The sequence below is a fragment of the Gopherus flavomarginatus genome, chromosome 11, assembly GCF_025201925.1.
Source record: "Gopherus flavomarginatus isolate rGopFla2 chromosome 11, rGopFla2.mat.asm, whole genome shotgun sequence".
Classification (NCBI taxonomy): Eukaryota; Metazoa; Chordata; order Testudines; family Testudinidae; genus Gopherus; species Gopherus flavomarginatus.
Genome location: NC_066627.1, coordinates 24,274,578 through 24,295,118, shown reverse-complemented (window position 1 = coordinate 24,295,118; position 20,541 = coordinate 24,274,578). Strand labels below are relative to the sequence as shown.

Below are 20,541 nucleotides of genomic sequence, written 5' to 3'. Positions count from 1 at the left end.
TTCAAGGGGGGGTCGGGGAACGCGAGAGCAAACCGGGAAAGGAGACCAGCTTCGCCGCGGTTTGCTCTCGCGTTCCCCGAACCACCCTGCAAACCGCAGGGAAGGAGACCTGCTTGCTCGGGGGTTCGGGGAACGATAGAGCAAACCGGGAAAGGAGACCAGCTTCGCCGCGGTTTGCTCTCGCGTTCCCCGAAGCACCCTGCAAACCGCAGGGAAGGAGACCTGCTTGTTCGGGGAACGCGAGAGCAAACCGGGAAAGGAGACCAGCTTCGCCGCGGTTTGCTCTCGCGTTCCCCGAACCACCCTGCAAACCGCAGGGAAGGAGACCTGCTTGTTCGGGGGTTCGGGGAACGAGAGAGCAAACCGGGAAAGGTGACCAGCTTCGCCGCGGTTTGCTCTCGCGTTCCCGGAACCACCCAGCAAACCTCAGGGAAGGAGACCTGCTTGCTCGGGGTTCGGGGAACGCGAGAGCAAGCCGGGGAAGGAGACCAGCTTGATTACCAGAGGCTTCCTCAGGTATGCTGGGATACCTGCTTATTCCACGGAGGTCAAGAAAAGCGCTGGTAAGTGTCTATACTTGATTACCAGCGCTGGATCACCAGCGCTGGATCCTCTACACCCGAGACAAAACGGGAGTACGGCCAGCGCTGCAAACAGGGAGTTGCAGCGCTGGTGGTGCCCTGCAGATGTGTACACCTCCTAAGTTGCAGCGCTGTAACTCCCTCACCAGCGCTGCAACTTTCTGATGTAGACAAGCCCTTAGAATGGAAAGACTTGGCAGCCTTAACTCAGAGTGCTGCTAGGGCTCCAGCTGTAATGACAGGTATATAATAACCCTTCAGAAAGAATTTTAAATTGTGCATAGAGCTAATCTTTGTAAAATCGTGTTGTTACTAATGTTTGCCTCCTTTATCCACCTGCTATGCATTGTCATAAACCAAGACCAAGGTCTTTAGGGCAGGAACCGTCATTTTACTACCTGGTTTTACAGTGTCTATGACAATGACACCCCAATCCCTATTCACTGGGCTACTGCATTACAAACAATAATAATCAATGCAACATTAAGCGTCTGCTGTTAAAATTTAAAAAGGAAAATGCAACCCTTAAGATTCCATTTGTAACATTAAAATGTGATTCTACTCTGCAATGTGACATGGTTCCATGTTTGGTTATTGTATCAGTGATTCCAAATGAAATGTGTTCATTTTACAAATTAAAATAAAAATCTAACTGCCAGTAGTATGGATGCATCCTAAAAATCGAGTTGGGCTCTTATTTTTCATGCATTATGACAAGTAGTCTGTAGATTAAATTCTGTCCCCAGTTATAACTGCATAATCCTATTACTTTCAATTTACCTTCAGTTACACCTATTCTGCTCTTATGCACGTGTACAATTCCAGTGCAGGCTGAGTGACTGAATTTGGTATTGTGAGTGGAATGTATTTAATAATTCTATTCAGACTGCACAAATGGGAATCAAATCGGGCTCACTTTTTTACCTGTTTTAGCTCTGCAGCGTTAACAGTAGCAAAAAGCAAGGGGCAAGAGGGGAGGGAAATAGGACAGTGATTACACAGAGAGCAGATCTGTTGTGTAAATCATGGGTTTTTTATAATTTTTCAAAGCAAAATGGCACTGGCTGTATTTTTTGTTACTGTATTTGTATTATAACACCTAAGAGACCTAATCATGGACCAGCATCCTATTGTACATATTTAAGCTTAGAATTTGACTTTTTTGTAATAATTTGGACAGATATTAATGTTTAAACATGTTTCTAAATTTTTATCTATTTAAATCTTCAGAGTTGCAGGAAGTTATTGATGGGATGACAATTATCTAATGACATTAGACTCAGATTCAAAAGTCAAAGCTTTATAAAGTGTTTAAACACCAATTGTCAAAATATACAAAGTAAATATCCTTACATCAACAAATCAGATCTGTTTTACTGTTCATCCACTAGTCGATTTGTAACAAGCTTCTTTCAAAAATCAAAATCACTGAATTTTGACTCCAATAAGTTTTCAAGAAACATTGTTCTTACTTTGCATATACGTAAATTTTGATTTTTATCAGTGGAACTAGTTTTATGATTTTTTTGTGTACAGTGAAATTGGTGTTTACTGACATTTACTGATAAGTCTAATCCTTCCAAGCCTATACATATTTAATACTTTGTATTCCACTTTGTTTTATTAAATAGATAAATGAATATACTATAAAATATGCAGGTTGTGAAACATGGATGAGCTCTCTATTACTAATGCTAGGTCACCATGTAGTAAAGGCCTCAAATTAGATTTTGACCTCCAGTCACATTTTCTTTTCCTCTGTAACTTCTGATTGCTTCAAGACAAGCAGCCTTTGCTTTAGCTTCCTTTAGAATCTCATGGATCTTTTGACCCCTTGTATGAATCTTCAGAAAAAGGCTAGAATTGTGCTTTTCCGACTCCCGTTGCAATTCTTCTTCAATGTTTAGAGCAGTTTCTTAGCAGTCTCGTTCTTTTTAAAGTGATTTTTCTTTCGTTTTCCGTTAGCTTTGGTAAACATCAATTCTGCCTCTTTGGATGCAATTGTTTCATGTTCTTTCTTCCCGTTTACTTTGTTCTGCCTTTAGATTAGATTTATGCTGGCAAGATTTGTTATTTCCGCCAGCCATCAAGTCTGAGCCTTTGTGATAGCAGCTTCTGTGTGGTTGGCAATACTTCTGGCATTTTCTTGCCTATTCCTCTGCACACTTCCTTAACGTTTTCCCTGTGGCCCTTTTATGTGCATTTTGATATTTACATTTTTGTTGTTGCCACTCACCATTCCTGTATGCCTGCACTCATCTCTTCACCTCCTGCGTCCTCAAGAGAGTTGCCTCCATCATTATTGTTACAGCTCCCAGAAATGGACTAAATGCTTTACATAATAAATATTTATGGGCATAGCCTCTGTTTTGAAGACTTTCCTATCTCATTTTTGACATGTCAGAGTGCATGGGAGTAGCAAACAGGGAGGGAATGGGGTAAGGGAGAAGTGAGGGTTACCTAATGATTAGTTAGTAGGTATATGCACAGCTTGGTGGTTCAGTTGAGTTCTATATGTAATAGTTTCTGCCTCACTTTTTGTAGGCATTGTAGAAGAAGTAGGACTTGAGAGATTTGACTGGTGAGTGTAGTTGGGTAGGAGGGTAGAAAAACTTTGATAGGTAGCATATTCCATAGTAATGCGGGGGGGTTGTACCATCCTTTAAGCATCTGGTACTTGCTACCGTTGGACTCAGGATGCCAGATGGCAAAAATTGGCAGAGTGGTAAATAATGAACAGGTCAGGTCACTGATTCAGGGCGATCTGGATCACTTGATAAGCTGGGTGCAAGTGAAGTAAAGCATTTTAATCTGGCTATCTGTATACATCTAGGAACAAAGCATGAAGGTCATGCTTACAGGATGGGGACTCTATCCTGGGAAGAAAGAGGGTACAACTGAAAAAGATGGGGGGTCATGGTGGGTAATCAGCTGTGCTATGTTGTGGCCAAAGGGGCTAATGCAATCCTTAGATGCATAGAAGGGAATCTTGAGGAGGAGCAGAGAGGTTAATTTACCTCTGTATTTGGCACTGCTGCGACCTGTGCTGGAATAGTGTGACCAGTTCTAATGTCTATAATTGATAAATTGGAGAGAGGATTCAGAGAAGAGCCACAAGACTGATTAAAACAGGGGGAGTCAGTTATTTTTTGCCAAGGTCCAAATTTCTTAGTCAAGGTCCAGACTCCAGAGAAAATAAATACAAACATAATAACAATCTAGATGGACCTTTGATCTGGTCTGGGAAGGCATTCTCTGTGTTCCTATGGTAGGGGGCTGAGCTCTGCAGGGCCTTGAAGAGGAGAAGAAATGCAAATGGCCTGGTTGAGAAATGGGAACCAATGGGGGCTCTGTAATCAGGTGGATCTGGACATGAAGCAGTTACACCCTTTTGGCCCTCAGACAACTGCTTAGCCAGCATGTGGACCCTCCACCATGGCCCGAGCTCCTCTAGTATATTATTCTGTTCCTATAACAAGGCAGTTGTCTACTTTGAGTCCTGCCTGGCGTGGGCTACCATCAGTTGCATGTACTTGAAATCAGTTGGCAGTTCTTGAGTGCATTTCAGTACTGATATAACCTTGAGCTTCTTTATTCAACACCAGAACTAACTAGCTGCTGTCTTAGGGCTTGTCTACACAGGCAGTTTACTACGCAGCTTTTTTATGCATGTCAGGTAACGTGCAATACACAAGCTGCACTAATAGTGCACATGAGATACCTGGGCCCTCTTTCACTGTGCATCATGCACACGTGGCAGTGGCTTGTTGCATACTAAACATTTGGCATTCTTAGAGGGTATCCCATGGTCTTTTGCTTTGCTGCTGAGAAATGTGCCAACAGGAATTTTTCTCCCTGGGCATTGTGGGATGCATAGCAGAAGCCAGGTGAGTTCAATTTTTTTTTAAATTTCATGTTTCTGCTGCCTTGGCCGCATGCTTCCTTTCTGGCCAGGGGGAGCAGCACCATTTCTGTCAGCCAGCATAGACCCAACAATGCTCTTCACCGCTATGCTGGCAGCCGCGATGACACAGAGGATACTTGGGCGGTATTTCAGCACGCAAAGCTAGATGAATTCAGATTTGGACTCCACTCGCTGCACCACTGAGCAGATGATGTACCAGCAGAAAGAGCTTGAGTGGCAGAGGACGTGGGATGAGGACAAGGAAGAGAAGGGAGAAGGAGGACACTGAGCAACTGATAATACAGGAGCAGCTCCTGGAGGAACTTCATGCTGTGCAGTGCCATTTCTGGGCGCAGGAAACCAGCCTGGAGTGAGAGGAAGGGCTTGTTCTGCAGACTTGGGATGACTAGCAGTGGTGAAGGAATTTCAGCATGCTGAAGGCAGCCTTTCTTGAGATCTGTGCTAACCTAATCCTGGAGCTGCAGTGTACAAATGTGGTACCCCACACTCATTGAGAAGTGGGTCGCCATTGCCATCTGGATGCTGGTCACTCTGAATTCTATCAGTCCATAGTCAGCCAGTTTGGTTGGGGTGGGGAGGGGAATTGACTGTTGTGGCCCTTGTCCTGCAGGTGTGTGGTGCTCCGATAAAGGCACTGTTGCACCACCTTATAAAACTTGGTAAAGGCGAGGAGATCACTGATGGCTTTGCACATGTGAGGTTCCCAGACTCTTCTGGAGCAACTGATAGGGCCCCATGTGCCAATTATTTGTCCCTCCCAGCAGGGCTCAGAATTTATAGACAGAAAGAGCTGTTTCTCCATGGGGCTTCCAGGGTTGGTTGGCCACTGTGGCAGGTTTACAGACATAAATGATGAGTGGCCTGGAAGGTCCACGATTCTAAGATCTCTCAGAATTCAGCTCTGTTACCTTAATGGAGAAAAGACTATTTGGCCCCAGGATTGCTATGTACATTAATGGTGGGACACTGCTCCAGTTATCCTGGGAGACCCGGCTTACCTGGTTAATGAAGCCATTCACAGGCCGACAGGGCAGAAGGAAGGAACTGTTTAACTATCGCCTCAGAAGCTGCAGAATGGCAGTGGAGAGTGTGTCTGGCTACTGGAAAGGAAAGTGGCATGTTTGTGGAATAGGTTGGAAACAGCAGGAAAAAAGGGTGCCAAAGATTACACTGGTCTACAATTTTTGAGAAGTCGTCTGCTTCAGAGATAAAATGTGATATTTATTATGTATTTTGATGTGCTGAATTCAAATATGACAATTAAAACAACTGATTGGCTACTGTTTCTGAGATATTTAAGTTTTTACATTTTATGTTTATGTATATTGTGTAGATAGTAGAGTTTTAATCATAAATTGTAAACCTAGGTCTTTTCATGTGTTTATGGTTGCTTTACATGATAATAGTTCACCTGTCCTGTTTATGTAACACTTTAAAAATCAGCAAAAGGGTTATATAAATAAAATTTATTATGAAACAAAAGGCAAAAAAACTATTATGTACATAGTTTAGTCCTATTCAGTGTCTACTCAGCGCTTCTTGGCTTGTCTCTTGTATTCATTAAATGGAGCATCTCTTGTCACTGTCCAGCAATAGTCTGCAAGCATTGATGGGCTCCATTTGCCCTGATAGCCTGCTCCTCCTCCTGGCAGGAGATTCCACTGCTGTAGTCTGGAGCCCAACACCTCTGCCTTACTCTTGGGTAGTTCCAAATCTCTGACAAGGTCATTCAGTTCACCTTGTGTTATGAGGTGTGATTCAGAGGAGGAGGATGGGAGAAAATGTGGGTCCTGTGAAATTGATGGTTCAGGACCAGAAGTTTCATTCTCTTCCTCTTCCTCGTCTGACTCAAGTGAGAACGATTCTGGTGCATCAGGAACTGGCAGTCCTTCTCCATGGGGTACTGGGCGTATAGCTGATGGAATGTTTGGATAATGCACAGTCCACTTTTTCTTCTTTGACACACCTTTCCCAGCTGGAGGCACCATGCAGAAGTAACAATTGCTGGGATGATCTGTTGGCTCTCTCCAAATCATTGGCACTGCAAAAGGCATAGATTTCCTTTTCCTGTTCAACCACTGGCCAAGATTTGTTGCACAAGTGTTGCAGCATATGTTTGGGGTCCACCTCTTGTCCTGATCTCCAATTTTGCAGCCAAAATAAAGGTTATAGGCTTTCTTAACCATAGTGCTTATACTGCGCTTTTATGATGCAAAAGTCACTTCACCACAAACATAGCAGAAGTTATCTGCACTGTTCACACAAGTACGAGGCATCTCTGCTCACTTTGGCTAAACAGAAATGTATCCCTTTGCAAAATCAAACTGACAAATAAGAGAGCACGACACTATATGATTTCTAGAGCTGATATAGGGCAATTTGTTCAGCAGAGTGATGTAAGCTTCCTTATGATTGCATCATCCATGACTTCTAGGAATAACATGATGCAATTCATATCATGTATGATGCAGTACCAGCTTCAGATTACATCATTCATTGTTTTGCCTAAAAAGCAAGTACTGTCCAAACCCAGTCATAGATTTATTCATAGATCCAGTCAAAGATGTATTTTAGTCATTTCTGGTTTAAATTGAGACCCCTTCCCTTTATAACTCACTTATCCTCCGCCATTCCCAAGTCAAGGTTCGTATATACTGACCCAACAGCATATCTTGAAAACTCGAGCCAATCAACAATTTTAAGCATCATTTTCGTTCTCAGTGACCCATAATTAGTAAAGTTGGACTACATTTATTTCAGAAGCATTTTGGCTGTAGAGCAGTGTTATAGCAACATGTTGTGTTTTGCGTAATATATATGAGTGAGTGAGAAGTCCTGAACTGTAGGTGGGAGGCTGAGATGCAGAGACTTACTCAGTGGTTTCAGCAACGAGCAGTGTGTCTCACAGAAAATGGAAACGGCCAGGGCAATATTGCCAGGGATGTCTATTGCTCTTGTTTTGACTTTCATGCCTGAAATTGTACAGCTGTGTATCCAGCTGTTAACCTGGGAGGGGAGGGCGGGGCAGGGAAGGACTGTGAGCACTTCAGTGCTGTTTTGGACAGTGAACATGTAACATTGTGGCAACTCTTATTTTGCCTTGTGTCTTTGCCTAGATAGTTTTGCAAAACCCTATGAATTATTTCAAAGGTAACAATTGTCTGTGTAAAATGCATTGTGGACTCCTTATGCTTTCAAGGTTATTATTATTAAACAGCAATGTATTATGTAACAAACAAAGAACCTATACCTGAAACGATAACAAAACAACCGGTTTTTATTATTAAACAACAATCTTATGCAGCAACTACAAAGAATCCTTGAATGAAATGAAGCAGAACGCAGCGGGAGAGGGTTAATGTCACCGGCGAGCATGCTTTCCTCTCTGCCTTTTCTTGTTCATGACTATTCTGGTGTTGAGGCTCAAAGTTCCCCAGGGGGCTAGAGCCAGGGCTCAAAAGAGCCAGGCTCCCAGGCACAGCTGTTCTCAGTTCTTTGAGCTAGTGTCTGGGAAGGAAGTGGCCCCTGGGAGTAATGCTGCAGAGTACAGTGGGGAGGAGTTGCTGCTGTTTCCAGTAGCTGGTATTGTCCAGGGGCTGCATAACATGACGGGGAGTTGGTTTGCACTGCATTGCCTACTCCCCTAATAGTACTGCAGCAGGGCATTGTGGCTGTGTATTGGCTCCAGGAACTGCCTCCGCATCTCCCGGTCTTTTTCATTACTGACTTTGTCATGGCAATGCTGTCCTTGGCCACTCTTTCTGGAAACCTCCCTGTTGATTTTGCTCTGCATCCTCCAGTACTGCCTCCACCTCTCTGCTGCTTTCTGGGGTTTATGAGACTCAGCACTGAGAGCCATGAACATGTCAACATGAGTCAAGTTGGCCAGTCGCTTGACTGTTGGTAAAGGCCCTGTCCTAGAGGGTCTGGCTGGAGCAGGGACTGTGGCTGTGTGAGCGCAAAACCCCCACAAGTGATTATTGTTCATATTTCAGAGATATTGTGACAGCCACTTCAATACATATTTCTGCCTGTCCTTCCCTGGGAAGAATCCCAGTCTCGGGGGACCTCATAGATAGTAAGTGGTGTGTGTGTGAAGAGGGCCACGTAGGGATTTTTGTCTGTTGTATGTGCTGTTTGGCTTGGCCATTTGGCCATGAAAGGAAAGGTGGTGGTGGTGAGGTAGGAGGTTGGAAACAGTGATTTCTCTACATCCCCCCAAATTTCCCCAACACCCCTCCCCGCCAGTTTTGTGAACTAGTTACATGCCAATTTAGTGACTGTTTGAAAATTTAAATTGAAACTGAAACATTAATACACACTTTAAAAGCATATACAGTGTATGATAAAATACGTGTATCTGAAAAAGTATAACGGATTTGAAAAGTATGAACATAGACTAGCTTCCTTATACAGCTGTTGTTTTTTATGACAATGTCAGTGCATTCATTTTGGTGATGTTGGCCAACTTAATAATTTCAAATGATGATTTGTAAACAAAGTTTAAATGAGCTCTCCCTAACAGCTAGTGATGAGCTAGGGCTGGGGGGGAAAGGCTTCAGGACCAGATTGTATTTACATTCACACCTAATCTACCTAGGTATCCAGCAAACAGAGCTGTGTTGCCCAAGTGATGGCTTTTGGCTGCGGTCGGACTACAAATCACTTGAATGTGTGTGTGTGTGTGGGGGGGGAATGAAATGTTGTTGTTCTTACTGTATGAGTAAAGGGCTGTAGAACTGTACTTATCCTGTGCTGATTGGCTCAGGCTAAGTACAGGTCTACTAAACAAACATGGCTGTGGCATCCTACTTCTATTTAAGCAAGAGGTACCACACACTACAAACTAGAGGCCAATGTTAAGTGCATTGTCACTTGTTCATCCTGAAGTTGAACTCTGGTTCTGAACAAGCCCAGCAAATGCTCACTATCTTTCTGCAAGAAACTCAACTGGCTGGCTAGAAGCATGCGGTGCAACAGTGAAAGACTCAACAGTTGAAAAAGTGAAGAACTCTCTCACCACATTCAAAACATTTGCATACATGGCTGATGAATGCACTGATGCAAATGGGCATTAAGTATTAAGTCATTGTGTACGTTATCTTGATGTCAGTGGTAGGCCAGTAGATGCATTTCTAGATGTTCAAGTTATAGAAGACACATTGGCTGTATCTGTGACAAACCACATCTTAGAAGAGTTAAATGCTTATCAATTGGACCTCAAACAGATGGCTGCTTGTGCATTTGATGGAGCTGCAAACTTCTCTGGAAGACATGGTGGAGTACAAGCTTTGCTCAGAGAAAAGTGTAACCCTAGTCTCTCCTATACACACTGCAGAGGCCATCTACTCCAACTAGCACTAGTATGAGCTGCAGAATCTACAAAAGACATTTAAAAGCTATAAATGTAATGTCTTCATTATATTCTTTTTTCAGCAAGAGTCCAAAAAGACTGCATATCTTGGAAAATATAGAAGATACACTGAGACTGAAGTTCAAATTAGTCCAACCTGGGAAAACCCGCTGGCTTTCTCATGAGTGATCCTTGGCAGTTGTCTGAAAATTACTCCAGCCATTATTACTGGCTTTGAAAAGTATCTACCAAGATGGGATGGATCTAAATAGTGAGGCTTGTAGATTACTTTTGCTACTACGTTCAGAGAAGACTATTGCCATTCACTCTGTCTCATAAGTCTACTGTTGAAACCACTTGGGTCATTAAACATTGCCATCCAGGCATCTGCTACAACAGTAGTAGATCTTTGTTCAGCAATAGAAGCTACATTTGGATCAATCAGAAAGCTATCCATTGAAAAAGTACTAGAAGAAGCAAAGACTTCAGTCCAGAATTTGACCAATGAAGGCATTTATGTTGAATCCTTAAGTGAAGAAGACAAGAAATGTTTGTTAAGACAACTGAAAAAGTACACACACTTGGTTCTTAAGAATCGACAACAGTGACTTCTAGATTCTACTCAACCTCTACATAGCTTTTTCAGATGCCTGTCCTATAAAACACCAACAGTTGAGTGGAGTGAGGCACTACCAGCAATGGGGCTGCCATGTGATCAGGACAGAATAGAGGATTTGAACACAGAGTGGAATATCCTACGATGAATGAAGATTTGACTTCAATTTCTTTTTTATCACCACTAGTGGCTCGACCCAATCTTTGTGTTCTGTTTCCTTGGATGAAAGAAGTAGGAATTCACCTCTTGCTATCCCCAGTCACAACAGTTACAGTTGAGCGTTCTTTTTCATCATTGAATATAATTTTGTGTTCTGAAAGAAGTTGCCTTCTGTCTAATCATGTGAATGAACTAATGAGCATATCAGTTGAAGGAATGGAAGTACCGGACACACATGAAGCCACCAAAGATGAACGCATTGCATTCAAGAAGTTCATTGACAGAGTTGTGCAAAATTATAACACGAAACCAAGAAGGACGTAGACGTTGTGCTTCATAGAAGGCTTGAGTAGCCAACTTTAATTTGTGTGATGATTTTAAAACATGAGTTAAATCTAATAAAATGGTCATAAAACATTTTTCAGTTTTCACTATGGTGCCATACAGCCCACCTTCCCCCTCACAGTCTCACCCCTCATTGGCCCTTACACACACACACACTGTATATTTGAACACCCCCCACCCCACCCCCCATTTCAATTCCTGGGGAAACCACTGGTTGGAAATTATGTTTCAGGTCTGGCTTTGCAGTTTTGCTATGCCTGGAAGGTTCTTATATGATGTCAGGGGGTTAGTGGGTGGTATCTGGGGGCAAGCTGGGTAATAGCCCCCTCTAGGTACCTTTAGGTTGTCCTGCATTTGTTGACATTACCCTGAGGCAGGTGACTGGGAGGCAAAACATGGCCGTATTCAAAAAAGGCAAAGGGCAGACCAGCAAGGTTCTCTGTGAAGTTATTCACCAAGATGGTCCCCCTGGAAATGCTGCAGGAGTGAAAGGGAGTTTTGAATGACCGTGCAGCTATCCTGCATAATGTCCGGACAAATATGGAGCAGTTCTTCAGGTTTAGTTTCTACTTTATCTCCCCTGCAGACACGATGAAAATGAAGAGAAGAACAGATAGGGTTCTGCAAAGACTGTCTGAAGCATAAGGCTGCAGGGAAGAAGGCTGTAGTCTTGCTCCCTGAGGGAAGGGAAGAACCAACCACTCACTCCGAGAAAGAGTTTACCTTCAGCCCTAAGAGAGGGGGTCTGACTAGGAAGGCTGGAGAATGAAAAGCTTGGGGAAGCATTGTAGGAAGTAGTACGGGGCAAGAGCGGTATGGTAGCTATAACCACAGACTTTAAGTGCTCACTGTAGTGCCTTGGACAGAACCTAAAGCAGAAGGCCGGCCTGGGTTCCACTGCCCTCCACTGCATAGTGGAATTGCTGGGGCAGTGAATGAGACAACTGCCTGAGTCATGGCAGGAGTGACATAGTCAAGGCAGTGGATATGAGGACTGCCTCATGCTGCTAGTACAGAAGGACTTTGAAAGACTCCCTGTAGTGGGGCAGCTGCCCCACTTTGATAGGCAGGGGTTAAAAGCAGCTAAGTTAGGCTGAATTGGGAATCAGCCACAGCTGTGGCCAGCTCAGTTAGGGCCCAGCTGGCCCTGATAAGAGGGCTGTGGGCCAAGAACTGAAAGAGGAGTCTCACTCTAGCACTGGAGTGGGAAGGGCTAGCTGCTTGGTGCAAGGTACCTGAGGTGAAGTAGCACTGGGAAATAGGGCAAGGGAGCTGGGGAGCTCCAGCCTGGTAAACTCCCAGGCTGCAGGCCTTGGTAAAGGCCTACAAAGGTACTGGGGCTACAGAGATACAGCCTGAGAATAGGCAAAGGCAGCAGGTCCTAACCCCATGCCAATGATGAGTGGTGATTACAGACTGCAGTCTGCTCCAGTGAGTGGGGGCTGGACGAGGACTGGCAGTAGCCACTGAGGCCAGGTGGGTTTAGAGGATTGGGTGTTCCCTTGGGAGGAGAACCCCAGAGTAAGGGGATACTGCTGGAGGCAGAACCCTGAGGGAAGGGGCACTGGGATCTGGCAGGGACATGGCCTGAGGGAGGTGAGCCACCAGCCAGGAGAGGGTGCGCTGTATGCTGGAAAAGAGCTAATTCCCAGATGGCCAGCAGGAGGCGCTGCACTGGTGAGTCATTACCTCGCTACACTCCCCCAGAAGGGCAAATCTCAGGGTGACCTGGCCAAAAGGGCCAAGTAATGAAGTAGTTGCACTGTGACTTCGTGAGCGGGAGGAGAACTGCACTTTGGAAGACCGGAAAGGGGGTGCTGAACTGGGCAGAGCAAAGCCCCAGGATTGCTAGAAGGAGGCGCCAACTCAGTGATGAGTAAAGCACCTTGTGACAGCCTGACTTAACAAAATAAACTAACTTCCATATGCCACAGCTCATCCTCAGATAGTTCTCTGGGATAAAATTCAGAAAAGGACTTCAACGTTAGGGTGTCTTAAAAAAACATCTGGAATTCATAGAATCATTGACTTTAAAGTCAGAAGGGACCATTATGATCATCTAGTCTGAGCTCCTGCACAATGCAGGCCACAGACTCACCCACCCACTCCTGTATCAAATCTGTGTCTGAGCCATTGAAGTCCTCAAATCATGGTTTAAAGACTTCAGGGTGCAGAGAACCTTCTAGCAAGTGACCCATGCCCCACACTGCAGAGGAAGGTGAAAACCCTCAGGGCCTCTGCCAATCTGCCCTGGAGGAAAATTCCTTCCTGACCCCAAATATGGCGATCAGCTAAACCCTGAACATGTGGGCAAGACTCACCAGCCAGCACTCAGAAAAGAATTCTCTGTAGTAACTCAGCTCCCACCCCATCTAACATCCCATCACAAGCCATTGGGCATATTTACTGCTAGTAGTCAAAGACGAATTAAATGCCAAAATCTTGTTTGGCTCATACAGTCTCAAGAAGGATTTGGGCTAGAAACTCCCTTTTTGCTTTGAGTTGTTGGCCTTTCTGAAGAGACGTGTCTTTTCGTATCTTTGAGGAATTTTGTACGAGAGTTACTCGGGTATACTATAAAAAAAGCTTTATAATATAATAGACCCCAATACTGCAAGGAGCTCAGAAAAGTCTTCCATAAGCACATGCTATTTTTAATATCAGTTGGGGGACTGACGGATTGAACAGGGAGTACAAGGGGTGGAGGGGTTTGAGAGAGATGGGTTCCTCGGTCCATCCGTTGTAGAATCCCATGCTGTGCTTTGCTGTGGTTGGATCTGCAGTAGCTAGTGTACAGCTGGATATATTTGGCGGACAGATTTCAGTTTGTGTTTGCTACCTACACCAGCTGCAGGCAGATGTCTGGAGAGGAGGAGGCACGATAGACAGACTTTCTGTAGAAAGAGCATTATCCCACCACCATCACCCTTAAAATACAAAAGGCTGATTGTCCAGTGTCTGGTTTAGATGGCCAGATCGCCTGTAGGAAAGGCAGACTGTGTCCTCTCTGGAGCTGTGCTGCTCAGATCATTGAAAACATGGTCTGGTTGCAACATGCATGCTGTTGAACAGTGCAGGAGAAAAAAATGGGCTCTTTACCAGATGTGACTGCAGCTAAGGAAAGTTTCTGGACAGCCTGTACTTCAGTGGTTCTCAAACTTTTGCACTGGTGATACTTTCACACAACAAGCCTCTGAGTGCGACCCCCACCCCTTTATAAACTAAAACTAAACATATGGAGTTAGACTTTTTTTATATTTAACACTTGTATAAATGCTGGAGGCGAAGCAAGGTTGTGGGGGGAGGCTGACAGCTTGTGACCCCTCCCTGTAATAACCTTCTGACCTCCTGAAGGGTCATGTTTCTCCATTTGAGAACCCCTGCCTTACCTTAAAGAATTTGCAATAAATCTCACTTTTTCATATAACTGGCCATTCCTTAGGCAGAGATTCTCTCATGGACCCACCTGTCCTCCCAGTTCTGGTTCCATACCTTCCCTACACAACAGAAGAATTTCTTCACATGAAGAAGTTCTATCACTTGGGACAGCTTTAAAGGAAGACAATAAAAATTAACTCCCTTTGAACGCAGTCTGTGTGGCAGTCTAGTCTTATCTCACTGATTGTTTCCTTTTCCTGTATGCTGGATTTAACATTTATTTTCAGGACCAAACCTCCCTTCATAGCCTCTTATCCCTTTCTCCTCTCCTCCCCACAAAACCCTCTCAGGGCATGGCTACACTGGAGAGTTGCAGCGCTGGTGATGGGGTTACAGCCTGCAACTCACTCTGAGTCCACACTTGCAAAGCACGGCCAGCGCTGCAACTCCCTGGTTGTAGCGTTGGCTGTACACTTGGTCTGCCTGGGGTGTAGCGATTCCAGCACTGATGATGCAGCGCTGGTCATCAAGTGTAGACACCAAAAGCGCTTTTATTGGCCTCCAGGGTATTAGGAGGTATCCCAGCATACCTTTTCAGCCACTCTGCTCATCGTTTCACACTCCACTGCCCTGGGCTCAGGTGACCCGCCCTTTAAATGCCCCTTCCTGTTTGCTCAGCCAGGTGTGGAGTGCAATCAATCAATCAATCAGTGACCATGCCTCCACTCCCCAAACGAGCCCCAGCATGGAACGCTTGCAAGTTGCAGGATCTCACAGTGTTTGGGGTGAGGAAGCTGTGCAGTCACAGCTGCGCTCCAGCCGTAGAAATTATGATACCTATGGGCAGATATCAAAGTCCTTGCTGCTAAGAGGCCATGAACGGGACGCTTTGCAGTGCAGGGTAAAAGTAAAGGAGCTGCGCAGTACCTATTGCAAACCCCATGAGGGAAATTGCCGCTCAGGAGCTGCCCCCACGACCTGCCATTTTTACAAGGAGCTGGATGCCATACTTGGGTGTGACCCCACTGCCAATCTGAGGAGCATGATGGAGAGTTCAGAGCAGGGAGAAGTGGGGGAGGGTGTAGAGGAAGCCAAGAGTGAGGCTACTGGGATGGAGGGAGACACCCCGGAGTCCCAGGAGGCATGCAGTCAGGAGCTCTTTCCAAGCCAGGAGGAGGCTAGCCAGTCGCAGCAGCTGGAACTTGTTGGTGAAGAAGAAGCAGAGGAGCGGGTTCCCGGTAAGCAGATTTTATTTTTAGGATGGAAATGTTTTGGGAGAGGAGGGTGGGGGTTATGGCTGCCTGCATGCATGCCTAAATGTAGAATAGCCCATTGATTTGGTCTATCACATCTCTGTAATCGGCCTCGGTAATCTCTTCAAAAGTTGCAGCCAGAGCGTGGGCAATGTGCTTGCGCAAAAAGGGAGAGCCACCGTGGTCCTTGTCCCAGTCAGCTAACTCATCCGCACCACTGTGCCGCGAGGGGTGGGGGGACCATTGCTGCACACAGGCAAACTGCATAGGGACCAGGGTGGAATCCACATTGCTGTAGAAGACCCTCCCTCTCTTCCCAGGTAACACGCAGCAGTGATATATCTGGCAGTAGAAAATCCTGTTGAAAATGTAGGGATACTGTTCAGTGCAGGTCCCCACCAGCTGCTCTCTGCTTTCCCCAATGTACAGAAACTCCAATGAGCCCTGAGGCAGTTCCCCTTCCCAGAGGAGTAACTGCTGTGGCAATTGGGGGTGTTGTTCAGTGCAGGTCCCCCACAGCTGCTCTCTGCTTTCCCCAATGCACAGAAACCCCAGTGAGCCCTGAGGCAGTCCCCTTCCCAGAGGAGTAACTGCTGTGGCAATTGGGGGGGTTGTTCAGTGCAGGTCCCGCCCAGCTGCTCTCTGCTTTCCCCAATGCACAGAATCCCCAGTGAGCCCTGAGGCCGTTCCCCTTCCCAGGTGAAGTCGCGGCAGAAACACTCACCCCATTACTCGCCATGCCTTCGCTGCCGTGGCCTCTCTGTGTTATGTTTGGTATGTGTACATGATGCTACAAATAGTCTACAACCTCCTTCACTGTGATAATAACAATGTAGCCTCTGTATTAAATGTTTCTATTTCTGTTATTTTAAGTATCCTTGAATCCTCCAGCCCTATCACCGCCTGTGCGAAGACTGCAGAACTTGAGGAGAAATCCTAAGAAATCAAAAGAAGATTTGATCAAAGCAGTTATGAATCAGTATGCCAGAGACAGTAAGAGGCTGCAGGACTGGAGAGAGAATATGCATGAGTGGAGGCAAACACAAAGCAGGAGAAAGGAATTGGCTACCAAGAAAAGCACAAAGCAGCTGATAAGCCTCCTGGCTCACCAAACAGACTGTATGCAGTCTCTCGTAGCCATGCAGGCAGATCAGTACCATGGTAATCCCCACCCCTCCAAAAGCTCTCTCCCTTGTTCCCCAGTGTTTGCACAAAACACCTTTCTCCAGCAGCCTGGTTCTTACCACTACCAGCTGCCCTCAACACCTGTACGTTCACCTACCAGCCCTGAGAACTACAACCCTTACCCTATGCACTCAACTCCCATCACAATGCAGCATATTAATCCTGAAGTGCAGCAGGCATTGAACAGCAATCCAAGCAGGACATATTCAAACCTCTGAATGTACAGTCCACCACCCTACCCCCCTGCCCTTTTATGTACTGTATTTTGAATAAATGATTTCTTGGCTTTTAAAACATTTTTTATTATTGTAGAAAGTGAAAAATACTGTACCCCAAGGGAAAAACGGGCACAGCAAAGGCACCAAACATTACTGTTGGCTTTCAGCCTCAAATTGCTCCCTTAAGGCATCCCTAATCCTTGAAGCCCTTTGCTGGGCCTCTCTAGTAGCCCTGCTCTCTGGCTGTGCAAATTCAGCCTCTAGGCTTCGAACCTCGGAGGTCCATTCCTCACTGAATGTTTCACCCTTCCCTTCACAAATATTATGGAGGGTACAGCATGCAGATATAACAGCGGAGATGCTGCTTTCCCCCTCCAGCGACCCTTTAAACGGCCAAAAGCACACTCCACAGTCATTCTGCACCGGCTCAGCCTGTAGTTGAACCGGTCCTTGCTCCTGTCAAGCTTCCCTGTATACGGTTTCATGAACCATGGCATTAAGGGGTAAGCGGGGTCTCCAAGGATCACAATGGGCATTTCGACGTCCCCTACTGTGATTTTGCGGTCTGGGAAAAAAGTCCCAGCCAGCAGCTTCCTGAACAGGGCACTGTTCCGAAAGATGCGTGCATCATGCACCTTTCCAGGCCATCCTGAGTAAATGTCAGTGAAACGCCAACGGTGATCCACAAGCGCTTGGAGAACCACAGAGAAATACCCCTTGCGATTAATGTACTCGGATGGCAGGTGAGGTGGTGCCAGAATAGGAATATGCATCCCATCTATTGTGTCTCCACAGTTAGGGAAACCTATTTGTGCAAAGCCATCCACAATGTCCTGCACGTTCCCCAGAGTCATGGTTCTTCTTAGCAGGGTACAATTTATGGCCGTGCAAACTTGCATCAACACTATTCCAACGGTCAACTTTCCCACTCCAAACTGGTTCACGACCGATCGGTAGCTGTCTGGATTTGCCAGCTTCCAGATCGCAATAGCCACCCGCTTCTCCACTGGCAGGGCAGCTCTCAATCTCGTGTCCTTGTGCCGCAGGGTAGGGGCGAGCTCAGCACACAGTCCCATGAAAGTGGCTTTTCTCATCCGAAAGTTCTGCAGCCACTGCTCGTCATCCCAGGCTTGCAGGACGATGTGATCCCACCACTCAGTGCTCGTTTCCCGAGCCCAAAGGCGGCGTTCCACGGTGCTGAGCACGTCTGTTACTGCCACAAGCAATTTAGTGTCTTGCACGTCAGGCGAATCAATATGATCGTCTGACTCCTCACTGTCACTTTGGAGCTGAAGGAATAGCTCCACTGCCAAATGTGATGTGCTGGCAACATTCATCAGCAAGGTCCTCAGCAGCTCGGGCTCCATTTGTAACAGAAATTGCGCTGCAGACTCACAATGCCACCAAACTGCTTGGAATGTGTAGCAAAGCACCACGGGGCGTTGGAACAGGAAGCGGAAAGACCCGCACCCTTCCGTCCCCTTCCCACAAGCCACAGCGCCAAAATGGGACGAGGTGCTCTGTGGGATAGCTGCCCACAATGCACCACTCCCAACAGCGCTGCAAATGTGGCCACACTGCAGCGCTGGTAGCTGTCCATGTGGCCACACTGCAGCGCTGGCCCTACACAGCTGTACGAACACAGCTGTAACTCCCAGCGCTGCAGAAATGTAAGTGTAGCCATACCCTCAGTGCTTTTGTCTCTCCCCAGGTTACTTTGCAATTTAGTTCTGTCTTCCACCACTCCAATTTCAACGTCATCTGCAGACGTGATTGTGGTTGAGTTTACGCTAATGGGACCAGAGAGATGTGGTGCAGAATGCTGACAAGGACTTGGGTTTTGAGTTTAGCTGGTCGCAAAAGACTCTGAAAACCCTGAAAGAGACACAGACTTGACTCCAGCTCCCAGGGAGCATCCCTGTTTGAACACTGACAGATGCTGCACCATTGTTATAGAAGCAGCTCTACTGACCATCTGGAAATGCTCCACAGACCAGTCAGAGAACCACCGAAGCTGAGGCAGACTGTTTCCCTAAAGAGTGCTATCCGACCTTGGAGTTCTCCATATGCCACAGCACTCAAATGGTATGGCAACAACTGTGCTGGCAATTTCTGCTGCTGCTGCTCCTCACAGGGTCAATGGTATTTCATTCTTCTCTGTGCAGCCTGACCTTGCAGCATGGCGCTCTGTTTTAGAAGGCATGCCTGCCCTGGAAAGGAAGGACAAGAGGGCTGCAAAAGCTAAACAGATTAGTGAAATACTAACATTATTTCCATTAAAAAGTAATGGAAAGTCTTTGGGACAAGACCCGTCACTTTCTGTGTATGTACAGCTCCTAGCACAGTGGGTCCCTGATCTCAGTTGGCGGCTCTAGATGCTGCTGGAATAATCAAGATCCCCACTAAAAAGGAGACCTGGAAGAAGCTGAATCATTCCCCAACACCACTGTCACCAAAATGCAGCGGAAAGTACTCCAGAAACCCAGGCTTTTGCCATGTCTCTATCCCAGTAACTGGTTATTTTCCAACCAGATAGGGAGGTTTTATCTCCTCTTTGCTCTTTCTTTATCTTTGCTGATACATCTACAGCAAAATATCCCTCTAGTCCCTTCCTCTTAAACTGCTTGCAGTGCTGCCATAAGAGAAAGTAGTGCCACTCCCGCATCAGAACTGTTAGAGCTTGTTTCCTGTTTTATATTTCCAGAGGTGAAATGGATCAAAGGGGTAACCCTACAGAGGAAGGCAATGAGGTTGAAGTGTTACTATCAGTTTAGGGTACATATAGGGAGAAGCCAATGGGAGATAGAAGAGCATTAAGACAATAGGTTTGGGTCCCATGACACATTAAACTGCGTGACACAAATAAGATCACATTTTTGACACAGTAATCTGCCAGCATGCAGCGTGGGGATTCTATCGGGTTTTTACACAGACAGGGCTTTTACACATGAGCTGGAGACAGGCTACTGGACGCTTATACTGGATTAGTTATTAGAGCACGTGAGATGGGTTGTGGGGGACTTGTGTTTGGCAACCTGCAACTCAGAGCTTTCTGAGGGCTTGTCTACATCACAAAGTTGCAGCTCTGGTGAGGGGGTTACAGCGCTGCAACTTAGGAGGTGTACACATCTGCAGGGCATCACCAGCACTGCAACTCCCTGTTTGCAGCGCTGGCCGTACTCCCGTTTTGTCTCAGGTGTAGAGGATCCAGCGCTGGTGATCCAGCGCTGGTAATCAAGTGTAGACACTTACCAGCGCTTTTCTTGACCTCCGTGGAATAAGCAGGTATCCCAGCATACCTGAGGAAGCCTCTGGTAATCAAGTTGGTCTCCTTCCCCGGTTTGCTCTCGCGTTCCCCAAACCCCGAGCAAGCAGGTCTCCTTCCCTGCGGTTTGCAGGGGGGGTCGGGGAACGCGAGAGCAAACCGCGGCGAAGCTGGTCTCCTTCCCCGGTTTGCTCTCGCGTTCCCCGAACCCCCGAGCAAGCAGGTCTCCTTCCCTGCGGTTTGCTGGGTGGTTCCGGGAACGC

The 20,541-nt window shown here is 46.2% G+C and overlaps 1 protein-coding gene across 1 annotated transcript in view; it reads right to left on the bottom strand.

Annotated features, from left to right (window-relative positions):
• The window catches only part of LOC127030719 (uncharacterized), a 69,975-nt gene extending 69,284 nt beyond the window's left edge, over window positions 1-691 (bottom strand). Inside the window, exon 1 of the mRNA XM_050917447.1 lies at window positions 620-691. The gene's annotated coding sequence lies outside the window, so the exon portion shown is untranslated. The remainder of the gene's footprint in view (window positions 1-619) is intronic.
• Window positions 692-20,541: the final 19,850 nt, after the last annotated feature.